This window comes from Tenrec ecaudatus, chromosome 14 (assembly GCF_050624435.1).
Source record: "Tenrec ecaudatus isolate mTenEca1 chromosome 14, mTenEca1.hap1, whole genome shotgun sequence".
Lineage (NCBI taxonomy): Eukaryota > Metazoa > Chordata > Mammalia > Afrosoricida > Tenrecidae > Tenrec > Tenrec ecaudatus.
Window position 1 is genome coordinate 74660696 of NC_134543.1, and position 26731 is coordinate 74687426.

The 26731-nt window shown below is 42.4% G+C and overlaps 1 protein-coding gene and 1 pseudogene across 2 annotated transcripts in view; both read right to left on the bottom strand.

The window, feature by feature from the left end:
• AP4S1 (adaptor related protein complex 4 subunit sigma 1) overlaps positions 1-26731 on the bottom strand; it is a 46086-nt gene that overhangs the window by 17254 nt on the left and 2101 nt on the right. The gene's annotated exons all lie outside the window — the stretch shown is intronic.
• On the bottom strand, positions 23011-23110 carry LOC142427028 (U6 spliceosomal RNA; annotated as a pseudogene).

Consider the following 26731-nt stretch of genomic DNA (forward strand, 5'->3'; position numbering starts at 1 on the left):
TTGGCACTGTAGGGAAATCAAGCAGGAAACCAAAAGTGTTTTTGCCCTCCTCTGGGGATTTTGCTCACCTGGGGGAGGAAGAGGGGCTTTCTACTCGCAGAAGGAGTTGCTTACCATCTCGGAAACCTACAGGGGCTGTTGTACTCTGTCCCGCAGGGTGGCTGTGTCAGCACTGCCTGAACAGCAGGGACCTTGTGGGTTTGCTCACTCTCAGCAGCATGAGAGCGTCTTAGCTAAAAGTTTGGCCTTGGGTCAGACAGCTCTGGTTGGGACACTTGTCTGCCCTGTGACTCTAATCTGTTTGGCATTTCTGAACCCGTTTGGTATGTGCATTGAGGTAACATACAAACAGCACCCAGCTCCAAGTCTGGTCCGTCAGAAGAGTCCACTCACCACAGTGGAGGTGGGGGGTATCATTAAGACTTCCTCGGTGCAACTGGAGAGAACAGAATAATGGGATAATGCCCTCTGCCCAATAAATCCTCCACCTGCTTCACAGGGACAACTCAGTGACACTGTGTACGTGGACCAAGGTTTCACACCACTGTCCTCTGCCCTCTCAGCTCCTATTTCCTACACCCTCTCAGGCAGGCCGTTCGCTCACACAGTCCCCACCACTGATGGCTACCGGGCCAGGCTGCTTAAAGCGTGGGCCAGTGTGGCAAGGCCTGGGGTTGCTGCAACTCATTCGGGGTGGGAGCCCAAGGCCGGCAGGGTGTCATTTAGACCAGATTGGCTGGGGGTATGACAGCTGGGTCATGGGGGAGGACTGTGGTCACTCCCCTCTTCCAGAAAGATAAACTCACTGCTGCCGGTGGGCCTGCCACATATTCTTCATGCGCAATCACTTGGAATTAAATGCTGCTTTATCCCCCCGACGAATTATTGCCAGCAAATGATGGCTGTTGGTTAGTGAGTTAAGATGATCCTCCTTCTAGTCCCCTTCAGCAGTTACCTTAACCACACCTTTATGATTGTTTAGAAAGGTTACACAGTTAGCAAGTGCAATCCTGTCGCCTGGATTCCCCCTGACAGGGAAGTGTTCAAAAAACGATGTTTCCAGGGAAGGGGAAGGAGGAAGAAATGGGGAGTTGATTGATATCAGGGGCTCAAGTGGGAAGAGAATGCTTTGAAAATGATGATGGCGGCATATGTGTACATGTGCTTGACACACTGGAGGAATGTATAGATTGTGATAAGAGATGTAAGAGCCCCCAATAAAAGTATTTTTTAAAAACAACCAAAAACACCCTCAAAGTTTCCCAAGGCACCCAAGCTCAACCTTTGCCTGTAAGTGCCTGCTCGTATCAGGAAGTAAAGTGAGATGTAAGCAGATCCGGCAGGGACGGTACAGCAAGGGATCAAATTGGTTTCCACCTTAGAAGCCCAGCATTCCTTCCCCCTGACTTCAGGCGCAAGGACGACAAACAAGGACTTGTTGAACTGAGTCTCAGTAGAAGGCATGTTTGGAAATGAGTAGCTGGAAGCGTCTAATGACTTGTATCCCAGGCTCTTCCTGCACACGCATAACAATTACACACTTTTTTCCTGTCGGAGCCACCGTGGTGACGCAGAGGAATAGCACAGCTTAAACGATTGCTACTCTAAGCACACAACGCAAACACATCCGATGGCGAGACTCCGAGAAAATACATGGTTAGGAATCGATGCGGAAGGCTTTAGGCACCTCTCCTGGTGACTAGTCATCAGGGAGGAGGGGGATCAAATGTGAGGAGCGTGAAGAGAGCAGGGAGGAGGAATATGCCGAGGCAAGTGCTGGGAGAGGTCAGGGCACACGTATGAACTTCCTGTCTATACGCTTCTTGCTTTCAACAACACACAAGGTGGGAAAAGGACTTAAAGGTCAGAAGTCAGGAGATCCCGCACCTAAGGACCTGTGTGAATATGTAAAGATGATCCAAGGAGGGGGGAAAGAATAGAGGCTTTGTTGGGACACTCATGGTATAAAAGCAGGAATTGAACAAGAATTGTCCTTAGGTGGCTTTCTCACAGAGGCGAGGTTTCACAGATTCACAGACCCATCTTCCAGAACCGCCCAGGATGTCAACTTAATGAATGCCCAGAGAAAAGTCAGACTGCAAAACGTGGACTTGGGCACAGCTTTCATATTTCTGGGAGTGAGAACTGGAAAAATCATTACAGACTGTCATTCCCAAAGATGGAAAATAGATTTCAGGTTGGGTGCCAACTGAGTGTCGGTATTGGACGCCTGAACCACGAGGATGAGGAGGATGCTGGAGCTGCTTCCAGGATGTAGAGCAGCAGGAGGCTGTGCGGGATTCATGACGGGAGCATGCGGAGGACATCAGGGCAGCGCAGGCACCTTCTAGTTGTCACTGCCCAGGTGCACAACCTTCCTCTGCAGCCAGTCAGAGACGCAGAGTGAAGACCTGAATTCTGGTCTCCTGACACACAACACTCTTGACTTCATCACCTTGCCTCTGCCTCACTCAGGGTGCTAGGGTCACTAAATGGTCATTTCAGTGTAATAAGCATCAGCTGGAAGCAGCTTTCGGAAAAATGGAGTCAACAGTTTCTTTTCTTTTTATTCAATTGTTTTCATTTATTTTTTCTTTGGGTTTTTTCCCCTTTCTTTTCTTTTTTTTTTTTTTTTAAAAAACAACCATTTTATTAGGGACTCAAACAACTCTTATCACAATCCATACATACATCAATTGTGTAAAGCACATCTGTTCACTCTTTGCCCTCATCATTTTCAAAGCATTTGCTCTCCACTTAAGCCCTTTGCATCAGGTCCTCTTTTTTCCCTGCCCTCCCCACTCCCCCCTCCCTCATGAGCCCTTGATAATTTATAAATTATTATTTTGTCATATATTGGAGTCAATAGTTTCTAATGTCACTACACAATCTACAAAATAACAGACACCTCACTGCATTAAAAATTGAGTACATGGTTTCTAGAAGTTAAAATGATATTGGACGATTGCTAATGTCCCTCCTAGGATTCTGAGTGGTGCTGTGGGTTAGGCCTGGGACTGCTGAACCACAAGGTCCAACCCACCAGCCACTCCACAGGAAAAGGACAAGGCTGGCCTTTTGCTTCCCAGGTCCACGCCTAACCACTGTGCTACCAGGACTCCTTAGAAAATGCACAGAACTAATTCAGGACAGACGATCCCTTCAGGACCAATGCTGAGAGTGGCGATACCGGGAGGGTGGAGGGAGGGTGGAGTGGAAAAGGGGAATTGATTACAAGGATCTACATATAACCTCCTCCCTGGGGGACGGACAACAGAACAGTGGGTGAAGGGAGACAGTGCAAGATATGAAAAAAAAATTATAAATTATCAAGGGTTCATGAGGGAGGGGAGAACAGGGAGGAAGGGGGGAAAATGAGGAACCGATGCCAAGGGCTTAAGTGGAGAGCAAATGTTTTGAGAATGATGAGGGCAACGAATGTACAAATGTGCTTTACGCAATGGATGGATATATGGATAAAAAAAGGAAAAGAAAATGCACAGAACTAGCATCATAAGAACGGAACCCTGGCATGACCCCTGCGATAGGACAGACTCCACGGGAAGAATGTTAAGTCTACTAGCAAGGAGCCTGACCTGGAGCTTGACTGTTAGGCTTCAATACTTACTAGCCATGCTACCTGATCCCCCGCACGCTGATCTAGTTGTGCAATTCCCGTACAGTGGGGAGAAGGGTGGTACCCAGTGGCATCCTGTGGGGGTGGTGTGGATAAAAGGAGTTGCTACAGAGAAGGCTTTTACGACAGTGCTTGGCTGTCAGTTCAGAGTGAGCGCTTTAAAGAACTGGCCATTGTTATATCGAGTCATTACAAGTCTGTTGCAATCCTCTCTTTCAATTCTCATAGAGAGCTGTTTATTCTTCCTTTAAAACTATCGCTTTATCTTATAAAACCTATCATCCTGACTTGTATCAGATTATATGTTAAACTCCCCTACCAGACTAGTGGTTTTCAATTAAAAAAAATAATTTTACTGGGAACTCTTACATGTCTTATCACAATCCATCCATCTATCCATTGTGTCAAGCACATTTGCACGTTACCATCATTTCAAAACATTTTCTCCCTCCTTGAGCCCTCGATACCATCTCATTTTCCCTTTCTCCCACCCTCCCTCATGAACCCTTGAGAATTTATAAAAAATTTCCCCCATGTCTTAGACCAACCGCTGTCTCCCTTCACCAGCTTTTCTGTTGTCATCCCTCTAGGAAGGGGTTAGATGTAGATCCTTGGGATCAGTTCCCCCTTTCTCCCCCCACCTTCCCCTTCCCCCCTGGTATCTCTATTCTCATTATTGGTCCTGAGGGTTTAACAGTCCTGGATTCCTTGTGTTTCTAGATCTTATCAGTAGCACTGTACATGCATTAGTCTAGTCAGATGTGTAAGGAAGAATTGGGATCATGATAGTGGGGGGAGGAAGCATTAAAGGACTAGAGAAAAGTTGTATGTTTCATCGGTGCTATACTGCACCCTGACTGGCTCATCCCTTCCTAGTGACCCTTCTATAAGGAGATGTCCAATTGTCTACAGATAGGCTTTGGGTCTCCACTCTGCCTTCCCCCCATTCACATTGATATGATTTTTTGATGCCTCATATGTGATCCCATTGACACCTCATGATCACAGGCTGGTGTGCTTCTTCCATGTGGACTTTCTCATCTAGATGGCCACTTGCTTATCTTCAAGCCTTTAAGACCCCAGATGCTACATATTTTGATAGCTGGGTACCATCAGCTTTCTTTACCACATTTACTTATGCACACATGTCTTTATCGATCGTGTTCATCACAGAATGCCAAATTATTAGAACAAAGCGTTCTTGCATTGAGGGAGTACTGGAGTAGAGGCCCAATGTCCATCTGCTACCTTAACACTTAACATATAAAAATATATGTACATAGATCTATTTCCCTATCATTATGTAGATGTATACATATTTACATATGTACATGCTTGCATTTAGACTTTTATAAATGCCCTTTTCCTCCTGGGTTTTTTTCTATTTTCTTTTACTTTCCTCTTGTCCCACTATCACATTCGGCCTTCATTCAGGTTTCAGGAATTCCTCTTGGTTACATTGCCCTTGATTAAGCCCCATCAGGCATCCTACACTTTTCTTTCCATCGATTTTATATCACTTATTTTTCCTTTGTCCCTTCCTTTCTCCTGCCTCCTGCTCTCCTGTGACCCCTGGAATTGTGAGTCCCATTGTTTTCTCCTATGAATTGTGTATCCCTCCTATCTTATCTAGATACACATGAAGAGACAAAAATAAGCATAAAAACAAGACAAAGTCAAAACAACAAAGGAAGACAAAACAAAACAACAATAAAACGACAAAAAAGAAAAAGTCTATAAATAGTTCCAGTTCTGTTTGTTGAACTTTAGGAGTGTTTTCCAGTCGAGCCTAATGGGGTGCCACCCCCTGGCCCCCAAAGTTATTTTTGGTATTCCCGGGGACTCCATTGCTTTGCTCCCCTTGCTGCTCTGTTGCATGCCTTTAGTGTTTCGCCCCCGTTTGATGGAGTCAGATCAGGCACAATTCCCGTACCATCTCCGGTGTTGTCCCCCACAGCTTGCTATGCAGCAGTGAGGGACAGACATCATGGCTTGTGGTGGAGCCGGCTCTATGGTCCTCACTGTGCATTGGCTGCTCTGAGGTTTTCACTTCTTATTGTAAGTTAAGGGCTATAGTTTACATTGTGACCCAGTACGCAAGCACACAAATATCTGAAACAGAAATTCACAGAACAATACTTACCCATACCACAATATCAGAGTGACTGACTGCAAGTTGATAACTTCCATGGGATTTCATTTTGGAGACAATGCTGGATATGATAAGTATAGGAGATACAGATGTACGGAGTTGTCAAAACCCAGTGACTGTACATTAAAATGTGTGCATTTTACATAAGAAGAAAATGAACAATAACATATCTTCTCATTAATGATAAACATATTAAAGTATTTAGGGAAAGTGCATTTACTCCAAAATGCATACAACTGAGATAACTTCATGGTTGGATAGATGCTAGATATATGCTAAAATAACATTTGCTTGTTTTTTTTTAAATCGTTTTATTAGGGGCTCAAACAACTCTTATCACAATCCATACATACATCAATTTGGTAAAGCACATTTGTTCATTCATTGCCCTCATCATTCTCAAAGCATTTGCTCTCCACTTAAGCTCCTGGCATCAGGTCCTCATTTTTTCCCGTCCCTCCCCGCTTCCCCCTCCCTTATGAACCCTTAATAATTTATAAATTATTATTTTGTCATGTCTTGCCCTGTCTGATGTCTCCCTTCACCCACTTTTCTGTTGTCTGTCCCCCAGGGAGGAGGTTACATGTAGATCCTTGTAATCGGTTCTCCCTTTCAAACCCACCCTCCCTGTACTTTCCCAGTATCGCCACTCACACCACTGGTTCTGAAGGGATCATCCTCCCTGGATTCCTTGTGTTTCTGGTTCCTATCTGTACCAGTGTACATCCTCTGGTCTAGCCAGATTTACAAGGTAGAATTAGGATCATGATAGTGGGGCGGGGAGTGAGGGGGAGGAAGCATTTAGGAACTAGAGGAAAGTTGTATTTTTCATCATTGCTCCATTGCACCCTGTCTGGCTCATCTCCTCCCAAAGACCCCTCTGCAAGGTGATCTCCAGTGGCCTAAAAATGGGCTTTGGGTCTCCACTCTGCACTGCCCCCTCATTCACTATGGTAAGATTTTTTTGTTCTGATGATGCCTTATACCTGATCCCTTTGAAACCTCATAATTGCACAGGCTGGTGTGCTTCTTCCATCATGTGGGCTTTGTTGCTTCTGAGCTGGATGGCCGCTTGTTTACCTTCAAGTCTTTAAGACCCCAGATGCTATATCTTTTGATAGCCAGGCACCATCATCTTTCTTTACCACATTTGCTTATTCACCCGGCTTATTTTTTTCATGGTTAGAGTGGGGTTTATATTTTGGGAGTATGAAACAGAGGTAAGTTCCATTTTCATTATATCATATCAAAGGAACCATCCTAGGGGTCTCAGAAATAGAACCATTTAAGAAATAGATACGAGGATAAATGAAGAAGTATTGCTATGACACCACAGAAACCTTTATTAAACAAGCACATCAAGTACTTATCTTTTGACCTATCTTCCATCTAGATCTCTACATTTCTGAAGGTGGTATTTCCATCCGACTAACACTTCCCTAACAGGTCTTCGTTTTTCACTTTAGACCACCTCGAAAGGCAGTCAGGGCATTATCGAGGAACTCAAGTGTGCTCCTACTCAGTGGTCTTTGAATTTGGGTCTGAGGAAGCAAGATCAGGGCATAAGGTTTCCCAGCAAAATTCTTAAGGCCAGTAGATAGGAAGGGAGGTAAATATACATAGATAGGAGCCCTGGCGGAGGCACAGTAGATGAGCTGGGCTGCTAACTGCCAGGTCAGCAGTTTGAACCCACTAGCCTCTCTGAGGGAAAAAGATGAGACTGTTTGCTCCTGTTACGATTTACTGTCTTAGCAACCCAAAGCTGTGGTTTCACTTTGTCCTATGAGGGCACTATGAGTTGGACTTGACTGGATGACAGGGGTTTAGGTTTATATAAAGAGAAAGAGAAGATTGATTTACTCTAAAGAACTGCCTCATGGGATTGTGGAAAGCTGGCAAGTCCAGAAGCTGTAGGTCAGATGACAATGTGTGTCCCCAAATCTGCAGGGCAGCAGATGGGAAGAGAGGGGCGTCAGAGGGTTTTAGCTAAAGGTCTGTATATAGTCTGGAGGCAGAATATACCCTGGAGGATACTCTCATTTTCCTCTCAATGCTGTCAATTGATTGGATAAATTCCACCCATATTAATGAGGGCAACCCACCTTATGCAAGACCAACTAATGTGGATTTCTTAGATAAGTAATGCAATAGGTTAGCAGTTAATCTTTTTAACAGCATCTAGTGTTTGATCATATAATTGGCACCATACCTTAACCAAGTGACACATCAAATTAGCCATCTCAGGTACATGCGGTCATAATGACTACACACTGATGAGATTGACTATGACCACCTGGCTGCGGTAGTGTTTGTTAGTTTCCTCACAGAAGAATTCTCTTCACCCACTTTCCATACTAAACTGTTTGGAAGTCACCATATGCAGACTGTGTTTAAGGGGTGGGAGATTACATTCCATCTCCATAGAAGAGTTATCTCTTATCCTTATTAATGTATTTAATAATTTATGACTGTATGGATTTAAAAATTATTTTATAGTTTGGCTATAATCTAATACAATCCATAGCTTTTTACGTTTAGGACCCACTCAAGGACTAAGTTTTTCAAACTAGAATAGTTTGTGGATAGAGACTATTTCTTACTCTAAATTCTTGTTTAGAATCTAAGTATCCCAACAACGCAGGTGCCAACATGTAAAACGTCCTGGTCCCCACTTGCTGTAGTCTAGTGCATATTCTTCTATGGCTTCTCCTTATTTGACATGCAAGCCAGCATGCAGGGCACCAACTTTATTTTTAAACATAAATATGACTGATAAGCTCTATATCATCAAGCAGTGTCTATTCTCTTTTAGAAATTATCTTATTGGGGCCTCATACAGATATTTATAACAATCCATTACATCAAGCGATCTTGTACATATGTTGTCATCATCATTTTCAAAACATTATCTTTCTACTTGAGCCTTTGATATCAGCTCTTTTTTCCCCTTCCTTCTGTATCCTCCTGCCTTCGTGAACCCTTAATAAATTATATATATATTTCCCCTCTATCTTATACTGGCCAGAGTCTATTCTCTTTTGGCCCCTTTAAATGAGCCTGAGCATCCCCACAAAAGTCCTGGTTGACCTTAGCAAAGGTCACTAAAAAAGGTAAGTTGTAGAATTCACCCAAGAATCTCACATTTAAGCAACTTAGCACAAGCTTTCCTGGGTCCTTATTCTCTTAGTTTGATTCCGTTCCTTGCTCCCATTCTATTCCTGGCCTTAGTTCTTAATGACCCAGTTTCGTTCCAGCTCTGGCTTGGGCAATCTTCCAGAACTTGACCTTTGGTATTTGTCCTCTGGCTGTAACTGATGTAGATTCTTGCGGCCAGCCCTCACACTGTCAACTGGGAATAGTATCTACCTCACTGAGTTGTGGTAAAGATTAAAAGAGGTAAAATACGTAATTCATGTAGCACATTTAGCAAGAATGAAGAAAGTAATTTGAGCTCTCATGTCACATCATACATATACACAAAAAACCCTAACTTAGAAAATATGAATATAAGTCCAAAAGTACAAACCATAAGAGAGAAACTGAATAAATTGGACTAAAAATGATTTTAAACTTGTACTTTAAGACATCATTAAGAAATAAAAATGAGAAAGTATTTGCAAATCAGATCTAAGAAATGACTCATATCTAGAATATATAAAGAACTCTTACAACTCAACACTAGAAAGACAACACAATTAAAAATGGGAAATGAATTTAAATGGTTATTTAAGCAAAGAATATCCCCCTGCCCACTGCCACTAAGTGACTTCCAATTGATAATGACCTGCTAGGACAGAGCAGAACTGCCCGTTACGGTTTCTGAGACTGTGAATCTTTAGGAGCAGATAGCCTCGTTGTTCTCCTACAGAATGACTGCTGGGTTTGAACCTACGATTACAGCTTTGTAGTTATCAACAGGGTTGTTTGTGGTACTGCTGAGTTGCTTCCTGCCCAGTGGCCCTATCGTCGCCCACCTGGCTCATGTTTGAACCCAGTGTGGCAGTCACGATGTCAAGCCAGCTCATCGAGAGTCTTGCTCTGTATTATCCTGTCCTTCTTCATCACGCGTGACTGCCCTTTCCAGATACTGCTCTCTCCTAATTATATGCCCAAGTCCGTGAGAAGTCTCCTCATCCTCCCTTTTTTATAAAATATTTTATTGGGGGCTCATACAGCTCTTATCCCACTCCCTATATCCATTCATTGTGTCAAACACATTTGTACATTGGTTGCCATCCTCATTTTGAAAACGTTTTCTTTCAACTTGAGTCCTTGGTATCAGCTCATCTCTTTCCCCTCTCCCTCCCCCACACTTCTTCCAGGACAGACTCAATTGTCCTTCTGGCTGTCCATGGGACTGGGAATATTGTTTACCAGCACCATCATTCCAGTGCATGGTGGGCATCTGGCCTCTAAAATTACCAGGAGCAAGGAGAATAAACACCAACAGCCCAAGGCCGATTCCTACGAGGGGGCGGTCAGACATACCTTACTCTCCAAACTTTTTTTTCCCCCAAGTATGATACCAGCCGTCCCTCTCACAGTACTTCACTCCTTTCCTGGACTCGATAATTTATTGCAGCAGTCACCCATAACGCACAGACAGCACTCACAGCGGTGAGGTGTATTAGGGAAGTATCAAGTCACAATTCAGGATCACGAATTGTACAGGTTATACTTCAGTCAGGATAGCTTTTAGGCCATGCCACAGGCTGGCTCTTCCTTGGTCTTTGGCCACTTGACCTTTGGCTCCTTAGGCCTCATGGATGGTCAGCTCTCTGCTTGGGCAAGTGTCAAGAAGTTCTTTGGTTCTGTTGATACGTGCCTGGGGCACCTCCTCCCACCAGAAAGCCAGGGTCAGTGAGTCCAGCTGGAGGCACCTCAGGCCCCCAGCCAGCCTCAGCCATGGCCCAGCTGCACCTGCTGCGGCTCTGACCCTCCCCTTGCGCCTCCAGTGCTACAGAGCTCTGACTGTGCTAGGAGGTTCTCGACTCAGGGATCCTGGCTCGAAAGGCTCTTCTTTCTCGGTGGTGGTGAGGTCCCCCACTTCTCACCTCTGGGATGGCTCATTTTAATACGCCCAAAGTACATGAGATGAAGTCTCAGAAAGCTGATTAATCCTCTGTTTGGGGTTCTATGCACCTCATTTACCTAGCCCTATCCCCACGAGGGGGCAATACACTTTGTTTTTATTATTAGCAAGCTGTCCGATTCCTTTCGTGAATCACAAGCGCCTTAGCTGCATAGTCACACTCATCGATCATTTGATGGGAGTTACAAGGTGGTAGAATGGGACCAGTTGGGAGAGTGGTGACACCGGGAGGGTGGAGGGAAGGTGATGGAGAAAGGGGGGACCGATTACAAGGATCTACATGTGACCTCCTCCCTGGGGCACGGACAGCAGAGAAGTGGGTGAATGGAGACATCGTACAGTGTAAGACATGACAAAATAATACTAATTTATAAATTATCAAGGGTTGATGGGGGAAGGGGTGGGGGAGCGATGAGGGAGGGGGAAAATGAGGAGCTGATACCAAGGGCTCAAGTAGAAAGCAAATGTTTTCAGAATGATGAGGGAAACAAACGTACAAAAGTGCCTGACACAATGGATGGATGTATGGATTGTGATCAGAGTTGTACAAACACCCAATAAAGTGATTTAATTATTTTTTTAAAAAGAGCAATGCATTACACTACAACATGAATGGCAGAGAAAGCACATCAAAATGGTTCATGGCAATAATCATTCTGAAAATGCAAATTAAAATCACCGCATGGGTATACAGAACAAGGCAGACAATAATGAGCGCTGGCCGGGAGGTAGAGAAACTAGAGTTCTCATACATTGTTAACGGGAATGGGAATGTTACAGCCACTTTGAAAAACAATTTGGCAGTTTCCTAAAAAGTCAAGCACAAATTAACTAGCAATTCTGGTGTATGTCCTAGAGAAATGGAAAGACATCCACACTAAGACCTCTACACAAACATTTTTAGAAACAGTTTTCTTTAACAGCCCAAAAGTGGAAACAACCTAAATGTTCATCAACTTATGAAGTGATAAGAAAATATAGTAGGGAGGGGGGAGCGGGGAGGGAGGGGGAAAAAAAAGGAGGACCTGATGCAAAGGGCTTAAGTGGAGAGCAAATGCTTTGAGAATGGGGCAGGGAATGTGCGGATGTGCTTTATACAATTGATGTATGTATATGTATGGATTGTGATAAGAGTTGTATGAGCCCCTGATAAAATGTAAAAAAAGAAGAGAGAGAAAAAAAGAAAATGATTAGGGCAAAGAATGTACAGATGTGCTTTGTACAATTGATGTATGTATATGTATGGATTGTGATAAGAGTTGTATGAGCCCCTAATAAAATGTTTAAAAAAAAAGAAAATATAGTATATCCATACAATGAAATAGTCAACTATAAAAAGGAATGAAATTCTTATATACTTGCTACAATGTGAACGAACACTGTAAGGTGCAAACTGTAAGGTGCAAACAGTTATATATTGTATAATTCCATTTATATGAAATTTCCAGAAAAGGCAAATCTATGGACAGGAAGGTTAGAGGTTACCTAGGTTGTGGTGTGGGAAGATTGTGTAGGGAAAATGAGGAGGGATGGCTAAAAAGCTAAGCTTTTTTTTCTTTTGAATGAAGTTGGAAATGTTCCAATGCCAGAGTGACAGAGTGAGGTAATATTTTCACAAATGTAAATTTACTAAAAACCACTGAGTAGCACATTTATAATGGGTAAATTTTGTTCTATAAACCACACGTCAGTAAAGTCAAACCAAACTCACTGCTATGGAGTCAATGCCGACTCATGGTGGCCTATAGGATAGGCTTTCTGAGACTGGAACTCCTTATGGCAGCAGAAAGCCTTATCTTTGTCCCTCAGAACGGCTAGTGGTTTCTAACTGATAACCTCACGGTTAGCAGTCTAACTTGTAACCACTATGCCACCAGGGCTCCTAAGACGATGAACAAAAACCTCATATACTTCAATAAAACTGTGAATAAAAATAGCAAAACAATTTTCTTATAAAATAAAGAATATAGTGTCTCCTCTCCACCCTACCCTCACACACCTAAACCACAATAACAAGTTAAAAAACAAAACCCAAAGGGACATGCAGCCAGCCAGGTCAGCTCCTAAATGTAAGTCTTGACCAGGTCCAATGTAAGGTTCTCACCAAACCACAGGAAACTCACTGCCTTCTGGCCAGGCTGACTTCCTAGTAACCTAGTGGGATTTTGAAACTGTCACTAAACTGGGGTAGAACGTCTCATTTTTCGGCCGGGAGGTGAGATGGTACACCTATAATTCACCTAGCGACATGACTGGGGCAGTATCAGCGCTGTGCCTGGTTCACTAAGAGCAGATACATCATGTACTCATCCTACTGTCTCAAGCACTTTGAAGAAGCTCTCAAGACCAGGCTGGGGATCTGCTTCTGGAAGGTTGCAGCCTTAAGAACTCTAGGGAGCGCTCCATCCTGCCCATGGAGTTGCCATGAATCACAATCAACAAGAAGGCAAGCAACAACAACACATACTAATAGTGTGTTTGTCCACCTCAGAATTTACTTGGATTCTACAACGACTCAGTCTTCTTTTCTGTCAACTGTGAATTATGAGATTTATCTCATTGTTGCTATCTGATACATTTGGGCTGAAAACAGATACCTGCCGGGTGTTTACCTATGCTTTACTGATTGTGTGGACACATTATACTACATGGACCATAACAAATTATGGACACAATTACAAAGAATGGTACTTCCAGAACTCCCCATTGTGTCGACGTGCAATCTGTCCATAGACTAGGAGGCTGCGTCTGAACATCCAGGGGGTGCTGTGGGGCTTAACATCAGGAAAGGCTATGTCAGCGCTGTGCCTTTTCACCATACTTATTCAATCTGTATGTTTATTTGTTTTTAATCATGTTATTTGAGGCTCTTACAGCTCTTATATCATTCCATACATCAATTGTATCAAACATATTTGTACATATGTTGCTATCATTATTGATCAACATTTACTTTCTATTTGAGCCCTTGGTATCAGCTCTTTTTTCTCTTCTTCCCTCTCCTTCCCCCTTCATGACCTCTTGATAAATTATTATTGTTTTCATATCTCACATTGACTTTCTCCCTTCACCCACATTTCGGTTGCTCATCCCCCTGGGCGGGGGTTGGGGTTGGGTATTATGTGTAAATCATTGTGATAGGGTTCCTCCTTCCTCTGCTCATCTCCCCACCTCCCCCCTACCCTCCTGGTATCACTACTCCCATTTCTGTTCCTGAAGTGTTTGTCGGACCTGAATTCCATGTGTCATGAGCCCTGGTCTGTACAAGTGTACATGCTCCGGTCTAGCCCGCAGTGAAAGGCAGGCCTGGAGTCAGGATAGTGGGGGGTGAGGAAGCCTCAAAGAATCAGGGGAATATTGTGTCTCATCAGTGCTATTCTGTGCCCTGGTTGGCTCATCCCTTCCTGGTGACCTTTCTGTGAGGGGATGTCCTATTGTCTACAGATGAGTTTTGGGGAACGATCTGTATGTTGACCAAATAATACGAGAAGCTAGACTCTATGAAGAAGGATCCATTATCAGGAAATTGAAGATTTGATGACGCTACATGACTATAGTCTTCTGTGTTTAAGAGCCTGAACTAAGCCATGGCATTTTGGCCTCAGTGGGTTGCTAACTGCAAGATTGGTGGTTCAAACGCAACAGCATGTAGTGGGAGAAAGATGACATCTTTTACTCTCTTAAAGATTGAGAGCCCAGGAAACCCAAAGGGCCAGGTCTGCTCTGTCCTGTAGGGCTGCTATGAGTCTAAACGGACGAGACGGCCGTGAGTTAGAGTCTGATGCATACAAGAGCTAGACAGGAATAAGGATGAACATAGAAAAATTGACGTATTTGAACTACAGTGTTGGTGAAAAATATTGAATATAAGATGGGTTGCCAGAAGAATAAACCAATCTGTCCAGAATGTTCCTTAGAAGCAACAATGGCAAGACTTTTCCTCGTGTACTTAGGACATGTTATCAGGAGAGACCAGTCCCTTGAGAAGGATCCCATCCTTGAAAAGTAGTGAGTCAGCAAAATTCAGGAACCCTGTCAAAAAGTGGATGGCCATAAGTGACTACAACAATGGGTTTAAACGTACGAATGACTGTGAGGATGGTGTCAGAACTCCAAACTCCCGCCATCGAGTCAGTTCTAACCCCTAGTGACCCGATTGGACGGTGTAGACCTGCCCCTTTGGGGTTTTGAGATTGTCAGACTTTAAGAGAACCAAAAGCCTCATCTCAACCCCTGGGAGCAGCTGGTGGATTCAAACATCTGACTTTGCCGTCCGCAGCTGTCCACGTCATGCCCGATACCACCAACATGCTTTCGGGAGGAGGGCCCAGGGCTCAGCAATGTTTAATCCTGTTACACAGAGTTGCCGTGAGTCAAAACCAGCGCACTAACAGCAGCAGCTGGAGGAATTGTTGTGAGAGCGAAATGAGACACAGGCAATGTCAAGCAATCAGGAGACTCCCCCTTTTTCTTGTTGCTTCACCCAGCTGGTGGGGTAAGTGCTCTTCACAGGTTGTTCCTAGTTCAGTCCTAAAATTACTGAAATTTCAAGAAACCTGGGATCCATTCTGCCTTTTTCTATCTACTCACCCCACCTAGTCTGTCAAATTCTTTCACAATCTCTCCTTATGGTTCAAAATTTGCTAGCTTCAGGCAGCTCACTTAGTAGACATATAAGACGGTATTAGCACCTTTGTAGGTGTGTTACTTTTAAAAAGATCTATGTGTCTATATTTATAGGTCAAGTATTAAGGTGGCGGAAGGACCTTGGGCCTCTACTCAAACATTCCCTCAATGCATGAATACCTTCTTTTATTAAATTGGAACTCTATGATGCTCACTCTCCCAACACAACGGCTGTAGCCAAAGTGGGTGAACAAGTAAATGTGAAGAAAGCTGATGGTGCCCGGCTATCAAAAGAGATAGTGACTGGGGTCTTAAAGGCTTGAAGATAAACAAGCGGCCATCTAGCTCAGAAGCAACAAAGTCCACATGGAAGAACACACCAGCCTGTGTGATCGAGTGGTCCCAAAGGGATCAGTTACCAGGCATCAAAGAACAAAAAAATCATATCATTGACTGCACACCTCCATGATAGGATCGCTGAAGACAAATGGGTGCATAAGCAAATGTGGTGAAGAAAGCTGATGGTGCCCGGCTATCAAAAGAGATAGTGTCTGGGGTCTTAAAGGCTTGAAGGTGAACAAGCGGCCATCTAGCTCAGAAGCAAAAAAGCCCACATGGAAGAAGCACACCGGCCAGTGCGATCACGAGGTGCCAAGGGACCAGGTATAAGGCATCATGCAAAAAAAACAACAACGATGTAAGTGTGTGTATGTATGTGTATATATGTGTATATGTATATGTATACATATACCATATTAAATGAAGGGGGAAGTGCAGAGTGGAGACCCAAGGCCCAAGTGTCGGCCAATGGAGATCCCCTCATAGAGGGGTTTAGGAGAGGAGATGGGTTGATTAGGGTGCGAGGTAGTACCGATGAAGAACACAGCTTTCCCCCAGATCCTGGATGCTTCCTCCCCCCAACTACCAATGATCCGAATTCTACCTTGCAGGACTGGATAGGGCAGAGGCTGTACACTGGTACATATGAGGGCTGGAGGTACAGGGAATCCAGGGTGGATGATACCTTCAGGACCAAGGGTGAGAGGGACGATGCTGGGAGAGTGGAGGGTGAGTGGGTTGGAAAGGGGGAACTGATTACAAGGATCCACATGTGACCTCTTCCCTGGGAGAGGGACAGCAGAGAAGGGGGGAAGGGAGACTCCGGATAGGGCAAGATATGACAAAATAACGAGGTATAAATTACCAAGGGCACATGAGGGATGGGGGAAAGGGGAGGGAGTGGAAAAAAAAAAGAGGACCTGATGCAAGGGGCTTAAGTGGAGAGCAAATGCTTTGAGAATGATTGGGGCAGGGAATGTATGGATGTGCTTTATACAATTGATGTATGTATATGTATGGATGGTGATAAGAATTGTATGGGTCCCTAATAAAATGTAAAAAAAGAAAAGAGGAGAAAAAAATGATTAGGGCAGGGACTGTACAGATGTGCTTTATACAATTGATGTATGTATATGTATGAACTGTGATAAGAATTGTATGAGCCCCTAATAAATTGTTAAAATTAAATAAAAAAATTTAAAAAAAAGATTAAAAAAAGAAAATGATTAGGGCAAAGAATGTACAGATGTGTTTTATACAATTGATGTATGTATATGTATGGATTGTGATAAGAGTTGTATGAGCCCCTAATAAAATGTTTTTTAATAAAAAAAAGATATAGTTTCAAGGTGCTTTTTAAAAAATGAGAGATTCCAAGAAAATTCATGATTTGTGGAAATCTTGAAGCTAACTGGCAGAGAAATGAGAGAACTACTTTGAGGGCAGATTTTAGTGGACTAGTCTACTATTTTCAAGCAATATAGCTGAACACTTTCTAGTTTGCCTTATACTGCCAGATCTTGATCTAAAACCATTTTGATAAATTATCAAAAAGTGAAATAAATTTCAGGTCTAAGACACATGGTAAGCAGATAAGTGTGGCTATTTCTAGCCTTAAAAATATATACAGGCCGTTTTAGACTTGCTAAGGACACTTTGGACTTCAATAAACGCATTCTTTCCGTTCAAACCTAAGAAATAAAAATACAAACTTAGAGCTAGTGATAAAGAGAGAGCTAGAGATAGAGAATGAAAGAAAAGATAAATTGGAAGATTTAATAAGAGTATAGTACATATTTCTTCCTTTAAAAAATTATTTTATTAGGGGCTCATACACTCTTAACACAATCCATACATACATCAATTGTGCAAAGCACATTTGTACATTCATTGCCCTCATCATTTTCAAAACATTTGCTCTCCACCTAAGCCCCTGGCATAAGATCCTCTATAGTATATATTTCTGGGGAAGTCCACATAACAGATTTTCTGTCATAAATTAGGGTGATAAACTAATAATTTAAAAAATCTTTTCAGCAGTGTGATTCTAGCTAAGGAGAAAGCCCTATTTCAAAAAACGGAGGATAAGGAATTTACATACTATTAATAGACCATTATTACCTTGTCTGATTGAAAATACTTTATTTTTATTCATTCCTCATCTCAGGGGGTGTGGTGTGGTGGGCAGGGGCTGACAATAAACAGTGCACCAGTCATTTGCTGGAGAGGTATTGACTATCATTAGAATGTGGGGGTGGGGGTAGGTCATGTAGTCTATTTTTTGTTATTCATTTATTTTTCAATTAAAATATCATTTTATTGGGGGCAATTACAGCTCTTATAAAAATCCATACATCAATTGTATCAAGCATATTTCTACATATGCTGCCATCATTAATTTCTAAACATTTACTTTCTATCGAGCCTTTAGTATTAGCTCCCCCCACCCACCCCAGGTTATGTAGTTTAAAGAAAGATTGCCACAGCTTTCTTTTGAGGCACCTCTGGGTGGACTTGAACCTCCAACCTTGTGTTAGCAGCTGAATTTATTTGAATCACCCAGGGACTCCCAAGAAACCACAGCTGTGCATTCAGAGGAGCTAGCTCTCAGCTCAGCCTACTGCCATCAAGTCAAGGCTGACTCATAGTGGGTGGGTTTCATAGACTGTCGATGGGAGTGGAAAATGTCTTTCTCCCGTGCAGGGGCCAGTGGTTTCAAACTGCAGACCACGAATGTGAATTGACACTGCACCACCAGGGCTGCAAAACTATTTTTAAAAATCATTTTATTGGGGGCTCGTACAGCTTTTATCATAATCTATACATCCATCAGTGTATTAATCACATTAGCACATGTTGCCTTCATCGTTTTCGAACATTTTCTTTCTACTTGAGCCCATGATATCAGCTCATTTTTCTCTCTGCCCATCCTCCCTGCCTCATGAACCCTTGATAATTTATATATATATATATATACACACACACACACACACACACATTTTTTTTTCAAGCCGTACACCGCTGTCTCCCTTCACCTATTTATCTGTTGTTTGTTCCCCTGGGAGGGGGTTATATGTAGATTATTGTCACTGGTTCCCCCTGGCTACAAAACTATTTAAAACTATCGTCTTCCTACTATAACTAAATAAAATTCAAATACTTATTTAAATTTCCTTAAGTTAAAAATCAAGCATTACTAAAAGATACATTCATATTTGTGGGGCCTAAGACTGTCATTTAGAAAATCATGGTTCTAATAATGGGTAGTTTTTATAGATAAATTCTCTGAAAGAAGCACCGAAATACAAAAATGACTGCATGAGGGACTTCAAAAAGTTATGGATTACAAAAAAAAAGTTCATGGAAAATCCCACTATCTTTTATTTCTATTTTTCCATGAACTTTTTGAAGTCCCTCGTATTAAACTCCATTTAGTGATCAGCTTACCTACCCCACAGGATTTAATTTCTTGTTAGTGACCTGGCTACAATTAATATTCTGAATGAGTAAAAGACTGCTCCCAGTGCTTGGTGATGGTCATGAAAGGCTTCCCTGCTACAACGAGACATTATTCACACTTTGTCACAAGCATGTTAATATCACCCAAGGAACCATCGTGGGAAGAGAGGATTAATAACAATAAAAAACTTGTAGATGGTGCCAAGCGCGGTCTATAACTTCTCTATAAAATACTGTTTTCTCTTTTTTTCTTCTAAAGAAATCATTATTGGGGGCTCTTACAGTTCTAATAACAATCCACACATCAAGTATATCAAGCACAATTGTACATATGTTGCCACCAACATTTCCAAAACATTTTCTTTCTACTTGAGTCCTTGGTATCAACTCCTCTTTCCCCCCCTCCCTCTCCTACCCTCCAATCCTTGTGAACTCTTGATCATTTATAAATTATTTTTATTTTCATATTTTACCTTTGCCCCCAAATATTGTTCTTTATCCCTAATTTATAGATGTGAAATCATGGATAGCGCTACATGGTAAAGTAAACAAAGAGCAGATTCCAGGTAGTCTGGCTTCAGCATCTAAGCTCTCACTGGCTGCTTTTCCTTTCCAGCTGCCCCCTCCCCCAGCCCAGCCTCAAGACTAGTAATTCAGTATATAATACGATCACAGAGGCACATTTCCCCTGCCTAGTCTCTCAAGTAAATCTAGCTGTGGACAGCTGTACCCCCTGTACAAAAGTTTTTACTGGATACACTGGGTTTGGGCAAATTCAGTCTTGACCCTGGAGCACATCACAACAGGCACAGTTCTAATGGGTTCTTGACTTTGTCCAACTCAGCATTGAGCAAGAAAGCCTAAGGAGTGGTCCAATCAGATACTAGGTCAGTGAAGGTCATGCTATCACATTCACTACAATATGTTTAATATGAGTTCTTAAATCTCCCATATTCTGAAATATGATTTCTATGTAACCTTCCTATTTCTAATAAATAAAACATATCATACAATGCTGTCCAAGGCAAGTTTACTGACATTTGTCTTTGGTACCATTCTTATGCAGATTGGATGCCAGGGACTAAAGGGCAGCAACCTGGTAGCGCTCCTGCTAAAAATGCACATAGGAGATTGAAGTTGTCAGGTAGGAGCCTGCCCAACTGCTGCCCAGTGGGTATCAATACTCAAATTCATACCTCACCATCTTTGCAGAATAAACATATCACATCATTTTAACAGTGGTCAAGTTAACAATATTTAACTTAAAACAATTGTAGTAATTTCAGGTTAAACAGCAGGCAATTTAACACTAAAAAAAACCCAACAGCACACAAGCAGGAAGAGACAGTGATGATGGCAGAATAGTTTTGGAATCTTCCGGGATCCTCTGGCAAAAATGATTAGAGCCACTAGATTGTAAAAGAAAACACCTATGGGGAATTACACTTTTGCCCCAAATCAGGTGACGAAACATTTGACCTGTTAACTACAAGGCCAGCAGTTTGAAACCATCAGCTGCTCCTTGGGAGAAAGATGAGGCTTTCTACTCCTGTAAAGTGTAGAGTCTCGGAAACCTACTGGGACATCTCTGCGTTGACTATAGGATCACTATGAATCGGGATCAACTTGATGGTAGTGAGTTTGTTTTTATGAACACCGGGAGCACAAGGAAACACTGGGGTAGAAGCTAGGTAAGCAGAGAAACTTTGACAGTGGTTTTGTAAAGGTGAAGAGTCAACCCCACAGCGATGTAGTCAAGGAACCCAGAACTGCCAAGTTACTGCTCCACAGGCTCACTGGAAGGGAGAACATGCCACGGGCCTATCTAAGACCCGCAGCAGGTCGGTGGTGCCTCTTTTGCCAATGAGTGAAGGTGGAAAGATAGATCTGTTCTGAGGACAGGTTGTTGGGACCAGTCAGAGCTTCTGAAAATTGAGAAAAGAAAAATAATTCTATTTCTTAAAATACGCATGAGGTATGAACACAGCAGGCATAAGAAATACAAGTGGCGCTTAGCATATCAAAAGATACCGTACTCATCCTGGCTCGTGGCACAAACAATCAAAATGAAGAACACATTGAGGTACTAAGTTTTATTCCTGAAGTTTGACTAATGTTCACTGAGGAAGTCTATGAGAAAATAGAAATGCTTATAGGAACACAAACATAGGGACACTACACAATCCTGTTTTGAAAAAAATCAATCACAATCTCTTTTTGCGAATGGCAGAGATAAAAAATGGCATATGCATAAAACTATTACTTGTCATATTGTTGCTACAAAAAAGTGGAAACATCTGCATCTATTCAGTGGAGGACTATGAAGCTGTGCCCAGGAAAGGGAGAGATCTCTTAGCGAGGCCATGTTCTTCAAACACCATACCCATAAAGGGCTTAGGATTCGTGTTTTGAGACGTTGAAAACCCCAACTCGCTGCTATCTAGTCAATCAGGCCTCAAAGCAATCCTGTAGGATAGAACAGCACTGTCCCTGTGGATTTCCTCGGCGATGAATCTTTCCTGGGACAGAAAGCCTCAGCTTTCTTCCTTGTTGCAGGGGAATATGTAAAGCATGGGGCAGAAAAATATAGGCTGAGCCTGGAAGGCTTGTTTTCAGTTAGTCTAATCACACAAAGACCAAACTAAAGGTGGTAATTTATAACATTTAAAAACTGTATGAAATGTGTTGTTGCATTTATGAGTTTTTTTTTCTTTTTCAGGGCTAAAAAATCCTCCAAACAGAACAGTGACTCTAGCGTAGGTCTCCTGTGAAGAGATGTTCCGGCTACTCCAAACCTGTTAAATTATTACCTAGGAAAGTTGTGGCAATTCCCCAGTCAGTCATATTTTCCATTCATTTTGTTCTCGTGTTTACAGACCTGGTTGTTCATTTTTAGCCAATGTCCAGGAAGGATTTGGCTCCAGGCAACCTTCCCCAGCCCGTCTCTTCCCAATTTTGACATCTATATGAGCTAGTTATTATACAATGTTATCACGGCCTACTCCTTTCTGACTCACACTACTCAGGAGACATTTTGGGTTGGGTTGCACTTGGACTTGAATTTTATATAGCATGCCATCCCCTAAATGCTTTGGTTTTTCACTATCTCTGAAGGCCCCTTTCCTTTTTGTTTTCTACATAATAGATTATATGAATGGTTTAAGGTCCCGTATGTATTTCTACATTTTCTTAGCCATGGGCAATGATTTGAACGCCAAGTGTATATCTGACCTGAGTTGGCAGGTGAAGCCATGGTACCAGTCACAGCTGCCCCTTCCTTCTCTGTTTCGTCTGCATTACACAGTCCACTCCTTTACCTACTCTTCCCAAAGACTCTCCTCAGGGTTCTAACGCTTGTTTGCTCTTTATGCTCACAAATGCCACAACGTCCTGAACTGAAATCACACCAAACTCACTACTGTCACGCGACTCTGACTCACAGTGACTTGACAGAACAGGGTAGTTGCCCTTAAGGGTTTCTGAAACTTACAATCTTTCCAGGAGGAGTCAGCCTCCTCTTCCAAGGAGTGGCTCGTGGGCTAGAACCATGGATCTTTTGATTAGCAGCCCACTACACCACGAGGGCGCCCTGAAAAAAGATTTCAAATCGAATAATGATTTGGGAACCAGAGGTAGCAACAATGAGCCCACTGGTAGGGCAGTTAAGTGAAAGGAGACTTATTCTTGTTTTTCTTTCTTTCTTTTTATTATATGGAACGCTTCACGAATTTGCGCAGGGGCCATGCTAATCTTCTCTGTATCGTTCCAATTTTTTGTTAAGTATATGTGCTGCAGAAGGGAGCACTCTTGTTTTTCAATATGCAAATATATTCACTGATATGAGTGGGAGCCACTTCCTATTCTATTAAGAGCTCACAGAAGTGACTGAGAACTCTTATCAAAGAGATAGAATACTTGTCACAACCTTGTGTATTATGCAGAAAAAATGAATAGATTATTGTTTGTACACCAGTTTAAATTTTTAAGGGAGGAGGATGTCAGGATCAGCAAGGTCTGAAAACAGTTTACAGGGAGTGTATCTTTTTTTTCTTTTTGTGTATCTTTTTTCAAAGGCATGTGAAATACTCCCATACCCCCACCTCCTCACCACCCCCCAAAATCAGGTACTGAAGTAATTGGTAAGAAAACATCTGGGTGTTAACTACTTTTGACTTATTTAAAAGCTTGTGGTTCCTTAGCACACCTTGGCTGATATATGTAAGTGAACTATGACAAGTCTGGTTTTATTTGAAGATAGAATCAGCACACGGATGTGCAAGATGAGCCAGTGGAACACAGGGAAGCATTCTAAAAATCCAAATTGATCAAACATAAGGCGGGATTCTTAAGATCATTAGCAGTAGGTTGAAACTGGGAGAGTCTTATGGGCCCAGAGGAGGGATGAATAAGGACTGATGAAAGAACCAAAAAAAAAAAAAAGAAGTTGCAATGAGGACACTGAAAAGAGGAAATGACTCAGGGAGGGAGTTTCAGGGAGGTGATAATGTGACCTGGGAGTGCCATTCCCAACAAAGACAAGATTGTAGGAGCTCAGGACAGAGGGTTTTATCCTGGGCTCAGAGCATAACCTCAATTAACTCTACAAAATAGTCTGAACCGAGCAGAAAACCTTGGTCCTTTACTTCAAATACTCATGGCACTTCTGTTCTTAGAACCCTGATACCGTTGGTTCACTGGCAGCAAAAACTAATAAAAGTGAACAAAAATTCATAGCTATCTAGTTGATATTGACTCACAGCTCCCCTATAAAACAGTGTCCAACTACTGACCTGGTTAGCAGCCCAACATGAAATCCACTAGGCCACCAGATGAATAAGGTCACTAAGGAACAGTGTTCACAGTAGTCTATTTAAGTGCAATGTACTCATCCAACACTGATAGAGGATGTGCGGTGCGCCAGAGGCTGGAGGTACTGCTGAGAGGAGCATGGCCCTGGTTCTCCAAGACTCTGCAGTCTTGCGGATCAATGGCTACATTCTATGGTCTGAAAGTAACATGGCCAAGATTGCCTTGCTGACAAGTTATAAAAGCTCGACTACAGTTACTGTTTCAAACCAGACTGTAAATCCTGTGAGGGCACAGTGTTTCGTTTACAATGAATCACCAGGGACTAGGAGGGTATCTGAAAAACAGTAGCCCATCAAATAGCTCAAAATAAGTAAATGAGCCAAAGATTCTTTGGGCACCTATTATTTGCTAAGTCTTGCTCTGAAAGAGTTTAGTCAGAATGCCACTGACAAGTACACTCATGGTTTAAATTGAAACAAAACCCAAACAGCTGCCTTTTGAGAAGGGAACTGAGCTCCCCAGGGGTCTGGGGGACAGAGTTTTCAGAAGATGATAGTCTTGTCTTTTTTGAGGCAACTCTGAGTAGACTTAGATCAATTAACAGCTGGACAAAGTAGTGCTGGCTGTTGGCGCAGTGGTTACCCACAGGGCTGCTAACAGCAAGTTCAGCCCTTCCACGGAGAACACTGGGCCTATCTTCTCTTAACAAGCGGCAGTTTCGGAAATTCACGGGGCAGTTCCAACCAGTTCTATAGGGTTGCTATGAGTTGGCATCTACTTGATGGCAGTGGGTTTGGTTTGGTTCGATAGTAATGTTAATAGCTTACACCATCTAGGTATTCTGATAAATAAAGTATAATAAACACTAAGATAAGAGGTAACCATGGGATACTATCAAGACAGTCTTATAAAAAAAAAAAGAGACCGTCTTGTAATAATTCAGGGACCTAGAAGGTTTCTTGGGGAAATATTGCTTGAGCTGTTTTGAAAGATGGGAAACAAAGGCAGCGGGGCACGTCATGTGCTCAGTTACTGCAGACGGAAGCTTCATGACTCCAGGAGCCCAGGACAGTGCAGTTCGCTGGAGAGGGGAGTGGGGTGGAGTGATTTGAAAGCATGATGGTAGAATAGGCTTTTCAATTTGAATGACCTTCATAAGCCTGTTAGGTGTTCGCAAGGTCAGCGGTTTAAACCCACCAGCTCTCTGGAGGAGAAAAATGCGCTGTCTGCTCCTAGACAGATGTAGTGTCTCAGATATCACATAAAGCAGCTTGGTGGCAGTGGGTTTGTTCTGATTTTGGTTTATGTTAGGTTAAACGATTGAGATACACTGTAAAAGCTTCCCTGGCCACTTGCATACTTTAAGTGGAGGAATAAAAGAATTGGATTTGCCTTCTAAAAGATCATTTCAGTAGTGTCAGTAGTAGTGGAGGAAGTGCTGACTTGGAAGTTTTCAATTAAGGCAGGAATGGAATCTCTATGACAGACGTTGATAAAAAGATAGGCTGTGGGGATGGAATGAAAGGAAAGCCCTGGACTGACTGGTAGGTCCCAGACTTGGATACAATGTGTGAAGAAACAGAACTGAGAACAGAGACTTTGGGTTGTTTGTAAGGTGAGGGAGAAGAGGAATTATAGGTTCAGTCTGAGCTTGAGTTTGTTGTTAGCTACCACTGAGTGTGTCCCCCAACTCCTGCAACCTTATGTGCCCTGGTGACTCATAGGATTCTGATACGTGAAGTTTTTGGAACTTCCTTCCTAGTTTGTCTTAGTCTGGATGTTCCACTGAAATATGTTCAGTATTTTAACATGCATGTCTCCATTGACAGACTCCACTTGAGGTGCATGGCATCGTCAATTCAGACACACAGCAAACTCAGAACTGCCTTTGTGGGCTTCTTGAGACTGTAGCTCTTTATAAGAGCAGAAAGCCTTATCTTTCTCCTGCAGATACACTGGTGGTTTTGAACTGTTGACATTTTGGTTAGCAGCCCAACGGGGAACTAGTATGCCAACAGAACTTAGCACTGACCTCCACTACCCTGAGTCTTAGTTTGAGGTGCCTATGAAAAATATTAGTATTGTTTCTCTTCTTTGATGCTAACATCATGCAGGTCAGTCAACCGACTCACAAAACTTTATGTATATAAGTTTTGAGGCCGCATGGTATTACTTAAATTTTTAATATGGTATAAGGATCCCTGAAATTAATAACATTGAAGACATATACTTTATGCAAGCTGATATAAAATGACAAGTCCAATCAAATCTCGATTAAAACTGTAAGAAAAGTAATCATGATAAGATCACTTCCCCTGACAAAATAATAATATATAAATCATCAGGGGTTCATGAAGGAGGGAGTGTGGGGAGGGAAGGGAAAAATGAGGAGCTGATACCAAGGGCTCAAGTAGAAAGCAAATGTTTTAAGAACGATGATGGATTATGGCAACAAATGTACAGACGTGCTTGCGACAATGGATGGATGGATGGTGATGAGTTGTGTGAGCCCCCAATAAAATGATTAAAAAAATCATTGCCTTATGTTTCCTCTTTGAAATTAAATTTCAAGTAAACCTGCTCATATACCATATATACTTGAGTATAAGCCAACCCA